Consider the following 23,269-nt stretch of genomic DNA (forward strand, 5'->3'; position numbering starts at 1 on the left):
ACATCAATAGCGGTTGAAAGCCACGTGACTGGGGAGCAGCAGCCAGACTAGTGACTTCAAGCTAAGACCACTCTTGAGCCTGCAAACGGAGGTCATTGAAAGCCCAGATGGGTCTTCCTGGGGAGCCTTCCCCGCAAGTGTCCTACTTGCTCACACCCACCAAGGAAGGAGCTCTTTATACAGAGAAGCTACAGAGCACTGGAATGCTGGGAACCGCACGCGATTTTAGGGGAACCGGGAGGGTTTTAATTGTCTAGGTTGTAATTGTAGTTTCCTTGGGTCTACTTTTAGACATTAGGTTTGAGTTTTGCTTTCACATTAGGGTACACTCGTGGTGTAATTTTTCCATATTGAAAAAGTCTGTGAAAGTTACAAGTTCTGTCTCCTGGACATGGGTGTTAATGACTTTGGGAGTTCATTTGTGTCAGAACCTTCATCTGAATCCAGCTGACAGTTTCGTCACTTACGAGAACGAGTGGGAAGGGGCATTCTCTGCTCCCGGAGTTCATTCCTGTGGCTGCTCAGGTGTCCCTGCTGTCACCAGGGACTATTCCACTCTAGGGACTATACCCCAACAGGGAAAGAGTGTGGACTCCAAGCTTTGGTATGTGTTTAACCTTCTGGATGTTGGTTTTTCTTCTGAATTGCGAAGAAGCAGGCTGCTTATCTGAGCTGATTCAATGTTTGTGTTTCTTTCCTTTGGATTCCTTTTTCTATTGAATATCGCAGCACTTTAACTCCAGTTTCCTTTAACATTTTGTAATTTTATTCCCTGTATGAGTCTGTAGGATTTTTAGTTTGTTGGTCTTTGAAAATTTAAGTTGATTGAGAAATATGATGTAAGAGAAGCAAATCCTGGAACCAAATAGAATTTTTATTCCTTTCAGGCAAAAGAAGCTCATGGTGTGAGATGGATATGTTTAACTTCTCAGGTGCATTTTATTTTTACATTAGTTTGTGTGTGTGCATATCCCTAGAAAACTTTCAAACTTCAAAGGCTCTACCATTCCCAGGGCAAATGGATTCCTGTTTTAATTGATACGAGGAAAACTACTCCTCAAAGCTTGTGTAATCTTTGAAAAATTCTACTACATTTAATGGTTATATCCAAACCCTAATGTATTATAATATGCTACTCTCTTTTTGAGACGGAGTCTCGCTCTGTTGCCCAGGCTGGAGTGCAGTGGCGCCATCTCGGCTCACTGCAAGCTCCACCTCCCGGGTTCACGCCATTCTCCTGCCTCAGCCTCCCGAGTAGCTGGGACTACAGGTGCCCATCACCACGCCCGGCTAATTTTTTTGTATTTTTAGTAGAGCTGGGGTTTCACCATGTTAGCCAGGATGGTCTCGATCTCCTGACCTCGTGATCCACCCGCCTCGGCCTCCCAAAGTGCTGGGATTACAGGCGTGAGCCACCGCGCCCAGTCTATAATATGCTACTCTTTCCTGAAAATACCCCTCAGTGTGAGATACAGTGGACAGACATGCTATGATGCAGATTCTCTTAAGATTTGAAATTTTACGTTTCATATAGTTTACACTTTTAAAAGTGTATAAAGGATTAAATCTTAATGAAGACAACTTAAAATTTAAAAAAAAACTACATTATTTAAAGACTTTAATAGTAAAATATAGTGCAGATAAATATCTTCGTTCATTTTATTTTTTTTATTTTTTATTTTTTTTTGAGACGGAGTTTTACTCTTGTTGCCCAGGCTGGAGTGCAATGGCACAATCTTGGCTCACAGCAACCTCCACCTCCCAGGTTCAAGTGATTCTCCTGCCTCAGCCTCCCGAGTAGCTGGGATTACAGGCATGTGCCACCATGCCCAGCTAATCTTTTTGTATTTTTAGTAGAGATGGGGTTTCTCCATGTTGGTCAGGCTGGTCTCGAACTCCTGACCTCAGGTGATCTGCCTGCCTTTTTAATGTATATTTTTAGACAGGGTCTTGCTCTGTCACCCAGGATGGAGTACAGTGGCACGATCGATCATAGCTCACTGCAGCCTCAGCCTCCCCTGCTCAAGTGATCCTCCCAACTCAGCCTCCTGAGTAGCTGGAACTACAGGCACATACCACCATGCCTGGCTAATTTTTGTATTTTTTGTAGAGGCAGGGTTTCACCAACCGGCAGGGTTGCCTGGGCTGGTCTTGAACTCTTGAGTTCAAGTGATCCTCCTAGCTAGGCCTCCCAAAGTGCTGGGATTACAAGTGTGAGCCACTGCACCAGGCCTCCATTCATTTTAGAGAGATAATACATGTGAAGGTTAAAAAAAAAAAGCTATGAGACAGGAAAATCTAACGTAAGACTCACTGTCAAGCATATCCTGGTTCACTCCAGGATTCTTGCTCCAGCCACCCTGCCCTTCGTAAAAACTTTTGGTAATTCCTTGTGCATCCTATTAGTGTTTCTTTATTAAAACAAGCAATTGCAGGCCAGGCGCGGTGGCTCACGCCTGTATTCCCAGCACTTTGGGAGGCCGAGGCAGGCGGATCACCTGAGGTCTGGAGTTCGAGACCAGCCTGACCAACATGGAGAACCCTTGTCTCTACTAAAAATACAAAATTAGCTGAGCGTGGTGGCGGGTGCCTGTAGTCCCAGCTACTCAGGAGGCGGGCGCCTGTAGTCCCAGCTACTCGGGAGGCTGAGGCAGGAGAATCACTAGAACCCAGGAGACTGAGGTTGTGGTGAGCTGAGATTACGCTATTGCACTCCAGCCTGGGCAACAAGAGTGAAACTCCGTCTCACACAACAACAACAACAAAAACAAGCAGTTGCAAATGCATGTTTTTCTTATCCATGTTTGCTCTTGTAATGAGTAGTTGGACTACACCCTTTCTGGTATTTGACTGTTGGCAGATTCAGTGTCAACCCCCCTCTTCTTTCTAACAGCTGCCCACTGTCAATGGAATCACCAAACTCTCAAATATTTTAAGGCTTTATTCTGAATCAGTATGAGTGACCACGGCCCAGAAAACACAGTCTCAAGAAGTCCTGAGAAAGTGCACCAGTGGCAGCCAGGTTACAGTTATTTGGTATTTTTGAGACAGGGTCTCGCTCTGTCGCCCAGGCTGGAGTGCAGTGGCACAATCTCAGCTCACTGCAACCTCAGCCTCCCAGGTTCAAGCAATTGTTGTGCCTCAGCCTCCTAAGTAGCTGGGATTACAGGCCTGCGTCACCATGCCTGGCTAAATTTTTTGTATTTTTAGTAGAGATGGGGTTTTGCCCTGTTGGCCAGGCTGGTCTTGAACTCCTGGCCTCAAGTGACCTGCTGGTCTCAGCCTTCCAAAGTGCTGGGATTACAGGCACAAGCCACAGCACCCAGCTACAGTTTGGTTTTATACATTTTAGAAAGAGTTGCAGGCAGACATAAATCAGTACATGGAAGTTAGGCATTGATTTGGCCTGAAAAGGTAGAATATCTTGAAGCAGGGGCTTACAGGTTATAGGTAGATTCAGAGGTTCTTTGATTTACAGTTGGCTAAAGGAGTAAAGCTGTGTCTAAACATCTGGAGTCATTAGAAAAGAATGAATGTTTGGGCCGGGCGCGGTGGCTTATGCCTGTAATCGCAGCACTATGGGAGGCCGAGGCGGGTGGATCACCTGAGGTCGGGAGTTCAAGACCAGCCTGACCAACATGGAGAAACCCTGTCTCTACTAAAAATATAAAATTAGCCAAGCGTGGTGGTGGCGCCTGTAATCTCAGCTACTCGGGAAGCTGAGGCAGGAGAATCACTTGAACCTGGGAGGCGGAAGTTGTGGTGAGATCATGCCATTGCACTCCAGCCTGGGCAACAAGAGCGAAACTTTGTCTCAAAACAAAAAAAGAAAGGAATGTTTAAGGAAGACAGCTGGGCTCAGGAGCCTATAATCCCAGCACTTTGGGAGGCTGTGGCACACAGATTGCATTAGGCTGGGGACAGTGGCTTATGCCTGTAATCCCAACAGTCTGGGAGCCCAAGGCAGGTGGATTACTTGAGGCCAGGAGTTCAAGACCATCCTGGCCAACATGGTGAAACCCTGTCTCTATTAAAAATACAAAAATTAGCTAGGTGTGGTGTGTGTGCCTGTGGTCCCAACTATTTGGGAGGCTGAGGCAGAAGAATCCCTTGAGCCCGGGAGGTGGAGGTTGCAGTAAGCTGAGATTGCGCCACTGCACTCCAGCCTGGGTGACAGAACGAGACTCTGTCTAAAAAAAAAAGTAAAAACGAGGTCGGGCACAGCAGCTCACGCCTGTAATCCCAGCACGTTGGGAGGCCGAGGAGGGCGGATCATGAGGTCAGGAGATCGAGACCATCCTGGCTAACACGGTGAAACCCCGTCTCTACTAAAAATACAAAAAATTAGCCAGGCGTGGTGGTGGGTGCCTGTAGTCCCAGCTACTCAGGAGGCTGAGGCAGGAGAATGGCGTAAACCCGGGAGGTGGAGCTTGCAGTGAGCCAAGACTGCACCACTGCACTCTAGCCTGGGCGACAGAGTGAGACTCCATCTCAAAAAAAAAAAAAACAAAAAAAGTAAAAACGATTAGCTGGGTGTGGCAGCACATGCCTATATTCCCCGCTACATGGGAGGATCACTTGAGCCTGGGAGGTCCAAGCTGTGGTGAGCAGTGATTATGTCACTGTACTCCAGCCTGGGTGACAAAGCAAGAGACCCTGTCTCAAAAAAAAAAAAAAAAAAAAAAAGATAAAATCTGTTAACCAATACACTGGGTCGGAATGACCTAGAGTTTGTGACTTAACCCTTGGAGAGCATGGCCTTAGGTCTTATTTATAATTTGGTATCTTATTGTCATAAAGAGTTTTGTTAGTTTTATGGTCTCTATTTTAACATTAATGCTGGTCAGTTGTGCCTAAACTCTAAAAGGGAGGGGTTATAACAGGGTGTGTCCGACCTCCCTTCCCATGGCTGGGAATTCAGTTTTTATTGTTTTTGTTCTTTCAAGAGAGGGTCTCACTCTGTTAACCAGGCTGGAGTGCAGTGGCACAGTCTTATTATAGCTTATTGCAGCCTTGAACTCCTGGGCTCAAGCTATCCTCCTACCTCAGCCTCCTGAGTAGCTGGGACTACAGGTGCATGCCACCATGCCCAGTTAATTTTTACTTTCTTTGTGGAGATGGGGTCTCACTGTGTTGCCCAGGCTGTTCTCAAACTCCTGGCCTCAAGCCATCCTCAGTCCCAAAATGCTGGGATTACAGGTGTGAGCCACTGCGCCTGGCCTGGGAATTCAGTGTTTAGGGTTGTTATGGGGTTCCCTTGGCCAAGAAAGGGTCTGTTCAGTCAGGAGGGTGCTTTGGATTTTATTTTTTGTTTACAATACCTGGACAAGCTGAGAAAGCTGAGGCATTCCCTCCTTGGGCCTTGCTGGAGAGTCCCACCTAAGAAGCTTTTCCCCTCGAGGGGAAATGAACTCTCCTACTGCCCCACCCCCAATCACAGTAAACACCCAGTCCAGGCTCCTTTCCTTACTCTCTCAAGCCATTTTGCCTGCTTGAGGGGCCTGGCCTGCTTTTCTCAGAGACCTCAATCATCTTAGTAATTAAACCTTTTCATACCCTCTCAGCATGTGTGCACCATAACCACACTGGCATTGCTGTCAACATTGGAACTGCACCTCTGGGGTGACGGTGGCAATTGGTGCCGTGCACAGGATGCCTAGACCTTTATCACCTTATTGGTCTGTGTTCTCTTGTTGGAATTACTAACTCGCTCTGCCAGGTGGTGGCTGGCATGTGGGGTGAGCGCTGCTGGCTGGGGGAGCTGGTGCTCTGAGTGTGCTGCTCTGTGTTGCATGTTGAGCCCTGCCGGGCCTGGGTTCTACATTCCGCTGACTTGAGTTGGCAGTTTGGATAGTTCCTTGGCATATGGGAGCAGGAGTTTGGGATTGAATCCCTCCTGAAAGCTCTCCTGAGTGCATGTCTTGGCCAGGACCTATCTGTGTATTTAGATTGAACCAATACTTCCTTTCACAAGCAACCACATCTACAATTCTAATCATAGCTGTTATTATCAATATAATGTACTCTGGACAATGAAAACCACAAAAATACTAACCCAAGCAGCATTCCTAACAGTTGCCATAGCTCTTGTGATAAAATTAGGAATAGCCCCTTCTACTTCGTTTTTTTTCTTTTTGAGATGGAATCTTCCTCTGTTGCCCAGGCTGGAGTGCAGTGGCATGGAGCGATCTTGGCTCACTGCAACCTCTGCCTCTGGGTTCAAGCGATTCTCCTGTCTCTGCCTCCCAAGTAGCTGGGATTACAGGAGCCTGACACCATGTCCAGCTAATTTTTGTATTTTTAGTAGAGACAGGGTTTCACCATGTTGGCCAGGCTGGTCTGGAACTCCTAACCTCAAGTGATCTGCCAGCCTCAGCATCCCAAAGTGCTGGGAATACAGGCGTGAACCACTGCACCCTGTGCCCCGTTGTATTTCTGAATCCCAGAAGTAACACAAGGGATCTCATTAACATCAGGTATAAATAATCCTCCTTACATAACAAAAACTAGCACCAGTCTCCATCATATTTCAAGTCTACCTACCCTTAATAGACCTAAATATGCTACTGGCAATTGCAGCACTATCCGTCCTGAAGAGGGCTGAGGCCGACTTAACCAAACACAACTCCGAAATATCTTGGCCTACTCATCAGTTGCTCCTATAGGCTGAATAATCACAATTTTAGCCTACAACCCTTCTATCACAATCCTAAATCTATTGATTTACATAACCCTAACAATTACAGTATTTATATTATTTAATCTAAGTACAAGTACTATAACATTATCACTACATTATATATGAAATAAGTTACCACTACTACTTCCACAATTCTTATCAATTTTCCCTACTGGGACTAACCCCCCTTACAGGATTTATACCCAAAGGAGTTATCATTCAAGAATTAACAACAAAATAGCCTTATTATACCCACACATAGAGCTGTCATAGCGCTATTTAATCAATGTTTCTACATACGCCTAATTTACTCCACATCACTAGTGATATTCCCAACAACTAATAACATAAAAATAAAATGACAATTTGAAAATATAAGGCCAGGTGTGGTGGCTCACACCTCTAATCCCAACACTTTAGGAGGCTGAAGCAGGAGGACTGCTTGAGCCCGGGAGTTTGAGACCAGTCTGGGCAACAGAGACCCCGTCTCTACAAAAAATTAAAAAATTAGCCAAGTGTGGTGGAATGGTCCTGTAGTCCCAGCTACTCAGGAAGCCACACCACTGCACTCCAGCCTGGGAAACAGAGCGAGACCCTGTCACAAAAAAAAAAAAAAAAAAAAGAAGAAGAAACTATAAAGCAAGCCCTCTTTTTTTCACCACTCATTACTGTATGGACCCTATTCCTACCACTCTTACTCTCACCAATACTTTCTCTTTTTTGTTTTTTTTTTCTTTTTTGAGATGAAGTCTTGCTCAGTTACCCAGGATGGAGTGCAGGGGTGTGACCTCGCTTCACTGTAACCTCTGCCTCCCAGATTCAAGTGATCTTCCCTCCTCAGCCTCTCGAGTAGCTGGGATTGCAGGCATGTGCCACCATGCCTGGCTAATTTTTGTATTTTTAGTAGAGATGGGGTTTCACCATGTTGGCAAGGCTAAGCTCGAACTCCTGACCTCAAGTGATCTGCCCGCCTCAGCCTCCCAAAGTGCTGAGATTATAGGCATGAGCCACTATGCCTGGCCCTCACCAATACTTTCAACAATAAACTAGAAATTTAGGTTAAATTAGGCTGGGCACAGTGGCTCACGCCTGTAATCCCAGCACTTTGGGAGGCCAAGGCGGGCAGATCACTTGAGGTCAGGAGTTCGTGACCAGCCTGGCCAACATGATAAAACCCCATCTCTACAAAAAATACAAAAATTAGCCAGGCATGGTGGCACACACCTACAGTCCCAGCTACTCAGGAGGCTGAGGCGGGAGGATCAGATCTACATCTACCACCATAATTATTGCCATCCGTGCAGATAGTAAGGTCTTTAGTTGACTAACAACACTACCTGGAGGCAATATTAAATGATCCGCTGCCATACTCTGAGCACTAGGCTTCATTTTCCAATTCACAGTGGGAGGTTTAACTCGAATCATACTATCACTAGATATCATTCCACATGATACATATTATGTTGTAATACATTTCCATTATGTCCTGTCAGTAGGATCTACTGCTATAGATGCCCAAGAAGTAGAGGCAGTATGAACTATTCTACCTATTATCTTTATTTTAATTGCTCTTCCATCGTTATATATTCTGTATACAACATGAAATTAATAACCCCTCCCTAACCATAGAAACTATAGATGATACTGGCCAGGCGCGGTGGCTCATGCCTGTAATCCCAGCACTTTGGGAGGCCGAGGTGTGCGGATCACCTGAGGTCAGGAGTTCGAGACCAGCCTGGCCAACGTGGTGAAACCCCATCTCTATTAAAAATACAAAAAATTAGCCGGGCGTAGTGGCAGGGCCTGTAATTCTAGCTACTTGGGAGGCTGAGGCAGGAGAATCGCTTGAACCCAGGAGGCGGAAGTTGCAGTGAGCCGAGATTGTTCCATTGCACTCTAGCCTGGGAGACAGAGTAAGAGTCTGTCCCAACAACAACAACAACAACAAAAAGGCCGGGTGCGGTGGCTCACGCCTGTAATCCCAGCACTTTGGGAGGCCGAGGCGGGCAGATCATGAGGTCAGGAGATCGAGACCATCCTGGCTAACACAGTGAAACCCCGTCTCTACTAAATATATAAAAAATTAGCCAGGCGTGGTGGTGGGTGCCTGTAGTCCCAGCTACTCGGGAGGCTGAGGCAGGAGAATGGCGTGAACCTGGGAGGCAGAGCTTGCAGTGAGCCGAGATCGTGCCACTGCATTCCAGCCTGGGCAATAGAGTGAGACTCTGTCTTGAAAAAATATATGTATATATATAGATGATACTGAAGCTATGAATATACAAAGTATGAAGACCTAAATTTTGACTCCTACAGATTTCCTACAACAGACTTAAAACCAGGATAGCTGCAGCTACTTGAATTTGACAATCAAGTAGCCTTCCCGTAGAAACATCAGTTCAAATATTAATTTCATCGAAAGACATCCTACATTCATGAACCTTACCATCATTAGGCCTAAACAGATGCAACGCCAGGATGTTTAAACCAAGCAATCCTGACATTTACACAATCAGGCCTTTCTACAGTCAGTGCTCGGAAATCTGTGGATCTAATCATAGCTTCATACCGATTGTTCTTGAACTTGTTTAGTACCCCTGAAACACTTCGAAACTGGTCAGCCTCTATATTATAATATCACTGTAGAGCTAATCAGTACTAACCTTTTAAGTTAAAGACTGAGTTATGATCTTTCCACAATGAAGTGCCCCAACTAGACACATCCACATGATTTATTACTATCATATCCATAATCCTATCACCATTTCAATTAAAAATTTCAAAATTCATCTACACAACAAACTCAACACTAAAAGCCTTTGAAATATAGAAACATGAAACCCCTTAAGAAATAAAATGAACATCTCTTTCATTACCCCAACAATAGTAGAATTGCCTGTAGTTATTCTTTTTTTCTTTTTTTTGAGGCTGAGTCTTGCTCTTGTTGCCCAGGCTGGAGTGCAATGTCGTAATCTCAGCTTACTGCAACCTCTGCCCTTCAGGTGCCTCAGCCTCCCGAGTAACTGGGATTACAGGCACCCACCACCACACTCGGCTAATTTTTTGTATTTTTTAGTAAAGACGGGATTTCACCATGTTGGCCAGGCTGGTCTAGAACTCCTGACTTCAGGTGATCCACCTGCCTTGGCCTCCCAAAGTGCTGGGATTACAGGCATGAGTCACCACGCCCAGCCTGCCTGTAGTTATTCTAATTATCCTGTTTCCAAATATTTCCATCGCCTAGCCATCTGATTAACAACTGGCTAATTTCTGCCCGGACGCGGTGGCTCATGCCTGTAATCCCAGCACTTTGGGAGGCCGAGGCAGGTGGATCATGAGGTCAGGAGTTCAAGACCAGCCTGGCCAAGATGGTGAAACCCCATCTCTACTAAAAATACAAAAATTACAGCGTGCCTGTAATCCCAGCTACTCGGGAGGCTGAGGCAGGAGAATCGCTTGAACCTGGGGGGTGGAGGTTGCAATGAGCCGAGATCGCGCCACTGCACTCCCGCCTGGGTGACAGAGTGAGACTCCATCTCAAAAAAAAAAGAAAAAAAAGAAAAAAAAAACAACTGGCTAATTTCTATACAACAGTGACTATTAATAATTCAACTTATACTAAAATAAATTATGATAATACATAATATCAAAGGACAAACCTGATCCCCTTGCTTTTTTGTTGTTGTTTTTGTTTTTGTTTTTTTGAGATGGAGTCTTGCTCTGTCGCTCAGGCTGGAGTGCAGTGGCATGATCTCAGCTCATTGCAACCTCTGCCTCCCGGGTTCAAGAGGTTCTCCTGCTTCAGCCTCCTGAGTACCTGGGATTACAGGTGTGCACCACCACACCTGGCTAATTTTTGTATTTTTAGTAAAGACAGGGTTTCACCATGTTGGTCAGGCTGGTCTCAAACTCCTGACCTTGTGATCCACCCGCCTCAGCCTCCCAAAGTGCTGGGATTACAGGTGTGAGCCACTGCGCCTGGCCCCCCCACCCTTTTTTTTTTTTTTTTTTTGAGACAGAGTCTTGCTCTGTCACCCAGGCTGGAGTGCAGTTGCACCACCATGGCTCACTGCAGCCTCAACCTCAAGGCATCTGCCCACCTCAGCCTCCCAGAGTGCTGGGATTACAGGTGTGAGCCACCACGCCCAGCCGAACCTGCTCCCTTATACTAATTTCACTGATCTTCTTGTTTCAACAAATTTACTAGGGTTCTTACCTCACTCATTCACACCAACTACTCAACTGTCAATAAACTTAGGTATGGCTATTCCACTATGAGCAGGAGCAGTAATTACTGGCTTGCACCACAAAACAAAAGCATCCCTAGCCCATTTTCTACCACAGAAAACACCTATTTTACTTATTCCCGTACTACTAATTATAGAAACCACCAGCCTCTTCATTCAACCAATAGCCTTAGCTGTGTGACTAACAGCCAGTATTACAGCTGGCCCTCTGCTTGTTCATTTAATTGGAGGCGCCACGCAGTATTAACATCAATCAACCTACCTACAGCCTCAGTCAGATTTACATCTTGATTATATTAGCCATTTTTGAATTCGTCATAGCTTTAATCCAAGCATATGTTTTTACACTACTAGTGAGCCTCTATCTACAAGACAATACTTAATGACCCAGCAAACCCATGCGTACCATCTAGTAAATCCTAGCCCTTGGCCATTAACAGGGGCTCTCTTAGCACTAATAACATCCACTACCCAGACCTAGTGGTTGGATGGCAAGCATGTGGTCTTTGGCAAGGTGAAAGAAGGCATGAATATTGTGGAGGCCATGGAGTGTTTTGGGTCCAAGAATGGCAAGACCAGCAAAAAGATCACCATTGCTCACTGTGGACAACTCTAATAAGTTTGGCTTGTGTTTTATCTTAACCACCCACCAGACCATTCCTTCTGTAGCTCAGGAAAGAACCCCTCCACTCCATTTGCTTGCAGTATCCTAGAATCTTTGTGCTCTTGCTACAGTTCCCTTTAGGTTCCATGTTTTCCTTATTCCCTTCCATGCCTAGCTGGATTGCAGAGTTAAATTTATGATTATGAAATAAAAACTAAATAACAAAAAAAGGTAAAGAAAGAATACGATAAACATGGAAACGAATTAAACATAAAAAATGCCTGAAAACCATTTCATGGAAGATAAAAGACCACATAGGAAAAATGTTCGACAGCAACGGTAACCAGTAAAAAGCAATATATAATTACACAGAGACTGTGTTTAACACTCAAGGAGCACAAATAAATAAGTTAGATAATTCCAAGCATTGGCAAATTGCAAGGAATAAACACACATGCATGAGTGGTCAAATGGTTAATTGATATACTCCATCAGTATTTCCTACTAAATATGAATTTATCCATAATATACAACTCAGTAATTTTTTCCCAATATGTAAAAAATTTATAATTTAGCACTTGGAGACATAAATAAGAATGACATTGTCACCAGGATCAAAAAGTAAACTTGAAACAACATTAGTCCACAAGCAATAGAATGAAGCCTCAGACAGTAATGTATGTGCAACAGACTGAGGCAAAAAAACCACAAAAAAAAACTTTCAGCATAACATTAATTGTAATAGTAATACTAATACTAACTTGCTGAAAACTCAAAATAGCCAAAACTCTACTTTATGGTAAATAGATGGTAAATCTATAAAGAATAACAACAACAACAAATCACCATCATGGTCACCTCTGGGTGCAGAAGGGAGGTGAGATCAGGGTGACATACCAGTGCTGCCAACAGCCTATTTAGCTGGGTGGTGAGTCCGTGGGTGTTTATATTATAATTTCTTTTTTTTTTTTTTTTTTGAGACAGAGTCTTGCTCTGTCACCCAGGCTGGAGTGCAGTGGTGCGATCTCGGCTCACTGCAACCTCTGCCTCCCAGGTTCAAGCAATTCTCATGTCTCAGACTCCCGAGTAGCTGGGATTACAGGCGCCCACCACCACGCCCAGCTAATTTTCTGTATTTTTAGTAAAGACGGGGTTTCTCTATGTTGGCCAGGCTGGTCTCAAACTCCTGACCTCGTGATCCACCAGCCTCAGCCTCCCAAAGTGCTGGGATTACAGGCGTGAGCCACTGCACCTGGCCTATATTATTATTTAAACTAAGCATAAGTATTTTACTTCCAGAATTCTCTTTGCTTCTTCAGACCTTATGACTCAATCCAACCAGACTGTCAACCAAGACAATAAAACTCTTACACTCAAATCATGGAATAAAATTCTTGAATGCTTCAGCAAACTATAATTATATGGCAGCAATATTCTGTAAAGAAAATGAGTGTGACGCTGCTCTGCCCGAGTGGCTCAGAACTCCAAGAGATATACCTGATGGGGCAAGGCCCCCAAAAAGACTTTAGCTCAAAGATCAATCTCTTGCTTACTCCCTACAAGGAGCGTGCACATTCCTTACAGCTTCCACCTTTTTTTTTTTGAGACGGAGTCTCGCTCTGTTGCCCAGGCTGGAGTGCAGTGGCACGATCTCGGCTCACTGCAAGCTCCACCTCCCAGGTTCACACCATTCTCCTACCTCAGCCTCCCTAGTAGCTGCGACCACAGGCGCCCGCCACCACACCTGGCTAATTTTTTGTATTTTTAGTAGAGACGGGGTTTCACCGTGTTAGCCAGGATGGTCTCGATCTCCTGACCTCTGACTTCATGATCCACCCGCCTCAGCCTCCCAAAGTGCTGGGATTACAGGCGTGAGCCACCACGCCCGGCCTTTTTTTTTTTTTTAGACAGAGTTTTGCTATTGTTGCCCGGCTGGATTGCAATGGTGCAATCTTGGCTCACAGCAACCTCCATCCGCCTCCCAGGTTCAAGCGATTCTCCTGCCTCAGCCTCCCCAGTAGCTGGGATTACAGGTGCCTGCCACCATGCCCTGCTAATTTTTTGTATTTTTAGTAGAGATGGGGTTTCATCATGTTGGCCAGGTTAGTCTCAAACTCGCGACCTCAGGTGATCCACCTGCCTCGGCCTCCCAAAGTGCTGGGATTACAGGCATGAGCCACCACGCCCGGCCGCAAATAAACTCTTAAATTCATAAACCTTTTCTTTAGCAGACAGAACCCAAAGGTGTCTGACTCTTACAGATGTTCTCATTTTGCACAAATTACACTCTGACTAAATCAACTCTGCGGATGGAAAACCAAACTGCTGACCATGTTGAATTTTACCTTAGTTCTGTAGGTAACGGAAACCCCACCACCACCATCTTCTGTGATCTAGAGAAGCAGGCTACTACAAAATAACACCCTTCCCATTACAACTTAGATGATGTCCCTGTCTACCTATGTATAAGGCCAGACACACACTCTCCAAATTCCCATTCTTTGCCTCATGAACAATTAGCTGAACAGTTTTATCTTCACTGATCAGTTGAAACGAAATACCAGTGAACCCACACTTTGGTTAAGTTTCTTTCCTTCTTCCAGGCCCCTGAACTTCGACCCACCTTCAGTAGCCTGAGCAAGCACCCAACCCCACCTTTATGACCCCTCCTAAGAACAGGCTGACCTCAGGATCAAATATTCTCTAATCTAGCATCTGATTTTGCTCCCCTCCATCCTGCCCTCTCTCTCTCTCTCACTTTATTACTAATCTAGCCTGCTCCTCCCTAAGAAAGAAAACTTTACCTTTGAGATGCTTTCAAATATTATACTTGGTGCTTTCCTCCTATCACTACAATACTTCATTCAAATAAGGTCACTTCTTACCTGAATCTGGATTTTACTTGAGGGTGTCTAGAAACAGCCCCAGGGCAATAACAACTACAACCACAGAAAGGGCAACAGATCCCACCCCCAACCGCATCTGCCTATGGATCCCCTAGGAAACCTGCAGCATAGTCTTGCCAGGAAGAACTAAATGGGCCTTCAGTGACCTCCCTTTACAGGCTCAAGATTGGCCTTAGCTTGGAGTCACTGGCCTAAGGCCTCTGCTCTCTCCACTGAAGGGTACTCATTTTTTTTCTCTATTCGACAAGCTTTTATTGGGGTATCTACTATGTGCCAGGTACCAGTCTAAGTATTGGGGAACAAAGACTAATAAGCTCCCAGCCAGGTGCAGTGGCTCACGCCTGTAATCCCAGCACTTTGAGAAGCCGAGGCGGATGGAGAGTTCAAGACCAGTCTGACCAACATGAAGGAAACTCCATCTCTACCAGAGTCAAAAAACTATGTTATCAAATCCTGGATTTGCCACTTATTAGCTCTGGGACTGTGAGCTAATGATTAATTATTTCTTTTCTTTTTTTTTTTTTTTTTTTTTTTGAGATGGAGTTTCACTCTTGTTGCCCAGGCTGGAGTGCAATGGCATGTTCTTGGCTCACTGCAACCTCCACTGCCTGGGTTCAAGCGATTCTCCTGCCTCAGCCTCCCGAGTAGCTGGGATTACAGGCATGCACCACCGGACACCCGGCTAATTTTTTATTTTTAGTAGAGACGGGGTTTCTCCATGTTGGTCAGGCTGGTCTCAAACTCCCGACTTCAGGTGATCCTCCCGCCTCGGCCTCCCAAAGTGCTGGGATTACAGGCGTGAGCCACCGTGGCTGGCTGAACAAACCTCTTCAAGGTGACGAACCCAGGGAGAGGTAGTGCTGACCTAGAACACAGACATGTCTGACTCAAGTGTCAGGTCAGGTCATCCTGTCACATGGGACACCCCCTCACCCTCAATGAAGTGCTCAATGATCACCATCCCAAGATAAGACAATGCATTGTACACCCCCGTGTACCCAAAATGGCATTTCGCTTTTCAGTTTTCTTGCACTGCCATGCCTGAGTGGGTTTTTTCTTGTCCTTCGGTATAGTTTTTCTCCCTTCTGTAGTCTGAGAGAATCCAGAAGGCAAGAATCAATACCCCTCAATACGAGCATCTGATTGGGTGACCCCCAGTATCCCCAAAGGAATGGAAACTGGGGTTGGCGAAGAAAAGCTGAGTGCCCCAGGGGTTGGCTATTTATTTGAGGGGGATACCCAGGAGACTGTTTCCAGCCGAGGGTATCCAGCCGCTCCCCTGAGAGGCCCCAAACCTATCTCTGAGAAGATAACCGAGGAGCTCATAATTCACTAGATCCTGCAAGAGACTTGGCAGCTGAGGGCATCTTGGGTCTGCCCCAGGCAGTTCTGAAATCTAAGACCAGGGAAGGATAGAGGGTGGGCTAAGGACACATCACCGCGTAAAGTTTCCAAAAAGGAACCTCAACCCAAAGACATTCTGATAAGGTGTCTGTGCCTAGGGAAGATGAAAGGAGAGGCACAAAGTATTTTCACGGTAGAGTGCCAGGTGCTTACTCTCTGCTTTCCTCTCAGAGGAAAAGTCCACAAAGAGAAAACAAATCTCTTAAAAAAAGCCATCCATTGCTTTGTAGGGAAAAATGAATAAACAATTCTAATACTATGTTTGTTGGAAATGTAGAATGAAGGACAAAAAGCTGATAAAGTTGGCTGGGTGTGGTGGCTCACGCCTCTAATCCCAGCACTTTGTGAGGCCGAGGCGGGCAGATCACGAGGTGAAGAGATGGACACCATCCCGGCCAACATGATGAAACCCCGTCTCTACTAAAAATACAAAAAATTAGCTGGGCGTGGTGGTGCGCGCCTGTAATTCCAGCTACTTGGGAAGCTGAGGCAGGAGAATCGCTTGAACCCAGGAGGCGGAGGTTGCAGTGAGCTGAGATTGCACCACTGCACTCCAGCCTGGTGACAGAGCGAGACTCCGTCTCAAAAAAAAAAAAAAAAGCCATCCACATCCATGGCTTTGTAGGGAAAAACCAACAAGCAATTCTAATACTGTGTTTGTTGGAAACGTAGAATGACGGACAAAAACCTGATAAAGTTGTGAACTGGAGGAAAGCTGGCCTTTGGAAATGCAGGGAGGAATTTATTCCCAGCCCCTGTATGAGGGCCGGGGTCGTGTCTTTGGGACCCTGCTTCCCATACATTTAGAAGACCTGTAGAGAAACCAGTATCCCCGGGAAAGATGAGGGACTGAGGATCCCACAGACCACAGCTCCTCCCACACTAACCCCACAACTGAGGCGGGATTCCCCCCATGACCCTCCCGTGACCCCGCACAATCTGGAGAAACGCGGGGCTGCGGTCGCCACGGGCGGATGGGATAGGACGCCCGGGGTCCCGGCTGCCGGCCCAGACCCACCCCGCGGCAGAGGGGACCGAGGGACGAGCTGCGCCAGGAGGACTCAAGTCCCAGATCCCCAAGTCGCCGCGGGGAGGCCCGGGTCCCTCCACAGCTGGATCCGGCTGGATTCCAACCAGCCCCTCCTCCATGTCTAGGGACTCCAGGCCCCGCACACGCACCGCATCCCGGCTTCCAGGTGTCCTGGCTTCCTTACTACGCCTCCTTTGGTCAGAGCTGGTCACAGCAGACAGGGGCTGCAGCGGCGCCACCTGTGGCGTCCTCTGCAGAAAAGACCTGCCCCACTGACCTGTTGACCGTTTCCCAGGCATCCTGGCGGCGCACCCGATTGGACTGTTCAGAGCTCGCCCCAGCGCCCCTGATTGGGTAGATTCGGGCTCCACCCCCTGCGTCATAGAAGTCATCTAATAGGTGGCTGCAAGGATAGGCTGTAGCCGCAGCCAATAGCAGGCCCAGCTTCCTCCAGGCAACCAAATCAGGCTCCGCTGGAGGCATCAACACAATTGTCCACAGGCTTTCCAGAGCTACTACTACTGGCCTCTTCCTGTACTCGGTGGGCCCTTTCTCCCTCTTCCAGGTCACAGATGAGCAGAAGGAATTCCAGACTCAGTGTCCAATGGAGACATCTCCTTCCCTCAAAGCAAAAGGAAGCCGAGTCCAAACCAGGCCACACTGGAACAGCAGGGAGGGCCTGATGTCCTCCAGAGATCAGGAATTTGGGATGGGGCAGTTGGTGCCATGGCCAAGCCATTTTCTCACCTTATCTCTTAGTCTACTCATTTTCAGCCCAGAAAAAACAACAACAACAACAAAAACCATGCCAACGTGGGAATAAAATTAATAAAGGCATGGAAAAATTATTAAATGCATAGTTATATGGCAGCATTATTCCATAAAGGAATCAAAAGGAAAGCAAACATTTTAACTAGCTCAGGCAAGCAGGCTTCACCCACAGTTCACAAGGAACACCTGCATTCAGGTTTAACATATTCTTAATCTTGGGAGTCAGACTCTGACTACTGAAATGGATGCCCAGGTCGATCAGACCCTCCTGATGAGGTAGGGAGACCTAAGGATTTAACTCTGGGAGCTCAACATGCCCTTATGTACCCTCCACACAGTGTGGAAAAGCTGCCTCCTTCAAGACCTTCATTTACACCTGCAGGAGACTCTTACCTGAAGTCAGTTTAACGTTCTAACCTACGTAAACTATCAGGTACATAAATCCTTTCTCCAAAATGAGTCTTTATCTGAGCCTGACCATGCCAGATTTACTTCATATATACAAATTACAGTTGGACCACAATGACCCTATGTATGCCAAAACAAACACATTGCCCAGAAAATAGTTAACAGCCTGAGAAAGGACAGAACACCCCAAGCATATCTTCACATGAATCTTTTGCTTCCCAGGGCTCTGCTTCTCAGAATCTGCACTCCTGTAGCTGTTCTGAGCAACCGGAGGCCACCTACGGAGACAGCAGGCTGCCCAGAAAGCCCCATGAGGAGCTCCATTTCCCTCCCTTTGCAGGCTCCAGACTGGCCTCAGGTTGGAGTCACTGGCTGCAAGGCGCTGCTGCCCACTGCAGGTTCTTCACCTGCTTCTCACCAGCACTGATCAGCTACATGAGACAAAGACTCTCAATCGTACTGTTTGAAAAAGAAACCAGCAAAGTCCTAGGTTTCCTCCTGTGTTTACATACAAAGCAGAGGAAGAAAATCTTAAAATATTTTATATGGATTAAAACACTGGAGTGGGCATAAGTAATGGCTTGTGCCTGTAATCCCAGCACTTTGGGAGGCTGCAGTGGGAGGATCGCTTGAGCCCAGGAATTCAAGACCAGCTTGGGCAGCATAGATTTTCATCTCTAGAAAAAAATTTAAAAACTTAGCGGTGCATGGTGATGTGCATCCATGGTCCCAGCTACTCAGGAGGCTGAGGCAGGAGGATCACTTGAGCCTAAGAGGTCAGCACTGCAGTGAGCCAAGATTGTGCCACTGCACTCAAGCCTGGGCAGCAGAATAAGACTCCGTCTCTAAAAAGATTTAAATAAATATATTTTAAAATTGGCAAATAAGTATTCCTTTTAGAAAACAAAGATGCTAGCGAACTATTATTTTCACATTAACACTTATGAAAAGAACTAATCAAATGTGAGCTCTTCCCTTTTTTCTCTGTTTCAGTGGCCACCTGACCTTCACAGTACATGGTTGTCACCAGGTGCTCTGTGGCTGGGGATGTACCTGTCCAGTTTATCCATCTGAATCTCTCTCAACCCCACCCCACCACCATTGACCCACCCAATTATTTCTGTAGCTAAACATTAAGCATTGTATAAATAACTGTCCCTTTCAAAGAGGACTCAGGTTGAATACACCTGTGATTCTCTCAGATCCTCTGATATAATCATTTGCATTTGTCTTCCAGGATAGACTGTGCTATCTTGAGTAGGAACCTCGTTCATTGTATTTGCTTCTGTTCCCCCAAACCTGTGTCACCACCTGATCATTGAGGACACAGAATATTTATTTTATTTATTTTTTTGAGATGGAGTCTCACTTTTTTTTGAGATGGAGTCACCCAGGCTGGAGTGCAGTGGCATGATCTCAGCTCACTGCAACCTCCACCTCCCACGTCAAGCGATTCTCCTGGTCAGCCTCCAGAGTAGCTGAGATTACAGGCATGCCTCACCAAACCTTGCTAAATTTTTTTGCATTTTTAGTAAAGACAGGGTTTCACCATGTTGGCCAGGCTGGTCTCGAACTCCTGACGTCAAATGATCCACCCGCCTCAGCCTCCCAGTGTGCTGGGATTACAGGCTTGAACCACCGTGCCCAGCCAACACAGAATATTTTAAGCTGACCATCAACCTGCTGTAAACATTGGAGATCTCAGCACAACCCTAAAACATCCACACCCCAGGGAGAGTATACAGATATTAACGTGCCCTCACTACAAGGAGCTCCACTGACTCCCTTTCTGGAAAATGGCTCAAACCGGTTTTCTGGAGGACTATATGCAATTAATAGATATAAAAATAACATGTTGTTTGCTTTTATTTACATGATTTACCATTTCTGTTTGTTTTTGAGACAGGGTCTTAGTCTGTCACCCATGCTGGGGTACAGTGGCTTAATCTTGGCTCACTGCAACCTCCACCGCCTGGGCTCAAGCAATCCTCCCACCCCAGCCTCTTGAGTAGCTGGGACTACATGTGGGCACCAACATGTTTGGCTAATATTTAAATTTTTGGTAGAGATGAGGTCCTACTATATTGCCCAGGCTGGTCTCAAACTCCTGAACTCAAGCAGTTCTCCTGATTCAGCCTCCCTAAGTGCTGGGATTACAGGCGTGAGCCACTGTGCCTGGCTGATTTAACTTTCATAGGTTGTTAAGAAAGCGACTAAACCTGTGAACCATGGTTGGATTTCACTGATTCTCAAAACTTGTAGTGAATTCTTATAATTTTATGTTGCCTTGACATCCATTTTAAATACAAGTTTAACTTTCTCATACCAGAAGCAGGGTTTATTCACTGTTAACACTGTTTCCAGTTCTCCACCTCCTCCCAGTTCCTTAATGCAGTGAATCCATATATCTGCCTTAGACAACTGATACCCAGTGACCACCTCGTTATAGGACAGCTAGATATAATGTTCATACTGGCCTCACTGACCCCCACGCTTCATATGAACTGTGTAGGTGTGCTACAGTAACCACCTCTCAGTCACACTGTGATCTCCTTGAACTTGTGCCTGCTTGCTTTAAACCCATCAATTAAAATTCCCTAGGGGAAACTTTTGTGTCTTTTTTTGTTTGTTTGTTTTTTTGTTTTTGAGTCGGCGTCTCGCTCTGTCACCCAGACTGGAGTGCAGTGGCATGCTCTCGGCTCACTGCAACCTCCACCTCCCGGCTTCAAGTGATTCTCCTGCCTCAGCCTCCCAAGTCACTGGGACTATAAGCGTGTGCCACCACGCCCGGCCAATTTTTTGTATTTTTAACAGAGTCGGGGTTTCACCGTGTTAGCCAGGATGGTCTTGATCTCCTGACCTCGTGATCCACCGGCCTTGGCCTCCCAAAGTGCTGGGATTACATGCGTGAGGCACCTCGCCCGGCCATATCCCTAGGGGAAACTTTCGGTAACACCCTGGACTCTAATAAAGGTACTGACCCATGGGTTCATCTATTTCTCCCTTTCTCTCCATGTGGTCCCTCTGTGTGTGTGGCCTCCGTGTATGCTGTGTATCCTCCAGGACCTGTAAGTAATAAAATCCTTATTTCCATCTTATGTCTCTCGTAATCATTGAAAGGGTGCTCTCCATTTTAAAGATCCTAAATTATTACAATTGGTATAGTTGGCAGGATACAGAGTGATTCTCATGATTAGCACAAGATATCTTTGAGTTGCTATAGCTTATTAACATCATAAATCATCTGGGCAACCACACTGGTGAGGTAGTAGTATTTGCTGTAATAAATGAAATAGAGACTAAAAAACAACACAAGGCCAGGCGTGGTGGCTCACGCCTGTAAGCCCAGCACTTTGGGAGGCCAAGGCAGGCTGATCACGAGGTCAGGAGATCGAGACCATCTTGACTAACACATTGAAATCCCGTCTGTACTAAAAATACATGAAAAAAAAATTAGCCAGGCGTAGTGGCACGTGCCTGTAGTCCCAGCTACTCCGGAGGCTGAGGCAGGAGAATCACTTCAACCTGGGAGGCAGAGGTTACAGTGAGCCAAGATCGCGCCATTGCACTCCCGCCTGGGTGACAGAGTGAGACTCTGTCTCAAAAAAAAAAAAAAAAAAAAAAAGAAAGATCAACAAAATGAAGAGTTTTTTAAAAAGGTAAAATCAACAAAGCTCTAGCCTGACTCACTAGATAAAAATAGCAGATTCAAATAAAGAAATTCAGAGGTGAAAAAAAGGAGTTGGCCAGGCATGGTGGCTCACACCTATAATCCCAGCACTTTGGGAGGCCAGGCGCGTGGATCACCTGAGGTCAGGAGTTCGAGACCAGCCTGGCCAACATGGTGAACCCCGTCTCTACTAAAAATACAAAAATTAGCCGGGCTTGGTGTCGGGCGCCTGTAATCCCAGCTACTCGGAAGTCTGAGGCAGGAGAATCGCTTCAACTGGGGAGGCAGAGGTGACAGTGAGCTGAGATCGTGCCATTGCACTCCAGCCTGGGAGACAAGAGCAAGACTTCTTCTCAAAAAAAAAAAAAAAAAAAAGAAAAGAAAAGAAAAAGAAAAAAAAGGAGTTGGCTGGGTGTGGTGGCTCACACCTATAATCCCAGCACTTTGGAAGGCTGAGGAGGGAGGATCACTTGAGGTCAGGAGTTCGAGACAAGCCTGGCCAACATGGTAAAACCCCATCTCTACTAAAAATACAAAAAATTAGCTGGGCATGGTGGCGCATGCCTGTAATCCCAGCTACTCAGGAAACTGAGACAGGAGAATCACTTGAACACGGGATGGGGAGGTTGCAGTGAGCGGAGATCGCACCACTGCACTCCAGCCTGGACGACAGAACAAGACTGTCTCAAAACAACAACAACAACAACAAAAAACAGGGTCATTCCAACTTATACTAAAGAAATACAAAGAATTATAAAACAGACTATTATGAACAACTACACGCCAATGAATTGGAAAACCTAGAAGAAATAGATAAATTCCTGGGCACGTACAACCTGTCAAAATTGAGTCGTGAAGAAATAGAAAATCTGAACAGACTAATAAGAAGTAATGAGGTTAAATCAGTAATAAAAAGTGTCCCATCAAAGAAAAGCCCAGGACCTGATGGCTTCACTGCTGAATTCTACCAAACAAACACAACTAAAAAGTACAGGCCAACATCCCTGATTAATATAGATGTAAAAATCCTCAACAAAATACATGCAAACTGAATTCAACAGCACATTGAACAGACCATTCACCCTGACCAAGTGGGATGTATCCCATGGGTGTAGGGATAGTTCAACATATGGAAACCAATAAACGTGATACATCACAGTAACAGAATCAACAAGAAAAAAATATCATTTCAATATATGCAGAAAATGACTTGATAACATTCCATATATTCATGATAAAAACTCACGACAGGGCCGGGCACAGTGGCTTATGCCTGTAATCCCAGCACTGTGGGAAGCCGAGGCGGGATCATGAGGTCAAGAGATCGAGACCATCCTGGCCAGTATGGTGAAACCCCATCTCTACTAAAAATACAAAAAATTAGCTGGGTGTGGTGGCACATGCCTGTAGTCCCAGCAACTCGGGAGGCTGAGGTAGGAGGATCACTTGAACCCAGGAAGCAGAGGATGCAGTGAGTTGAGATCGTGCCATTGCACTCCAGCCTGGCAACAGAGTGAGACTCCGTCTCAAACAAAACAAAGCAAAACAAAACA

The 23,269-nt window shown here is 45.9% G+C and overlaps 1 protein-coding gene across 2 annotated transcripts in view; it reads right to left on the reverse strand.

Moving 5' to 3' along the window:
• Positions 1 to 20,863, reverse strand: part of LOC115931641 (zinc finger protein 443) — an 86,303-nt gene extending 65,440 nt beyond the window's left edge. The window contains exon 1 of one of the 2 annotated variants that reach the window (XM_063701040.1): positions 17,145 to 20,863. The gene's annotated coding sequence lies outside the window, so the exon portion shown is untranslated. The other variant, XM_063701039.1, reaches the window with a different exon arrangement.
• Between the last annotated feature and the right edge of the window lie 2,406 nt (positions 20,864 to 23,269).

The sequence above is a fragment of the Gorilla gorilla genome, chromosome 20, assembly GCF_029281585.2.
Source record: "Gorilla gorilla gorilla isolate KB3781 chromosome 20, NHGRI_mGorGor1-v2.1_pri, whole genome shotgun sequence".
Classification (NCBI taxonomy): Eukaryota; Metazoa; Chordata; class Mammalia; order Primates; family Hominidae; genus Gorilla; species Gorilla gorilla.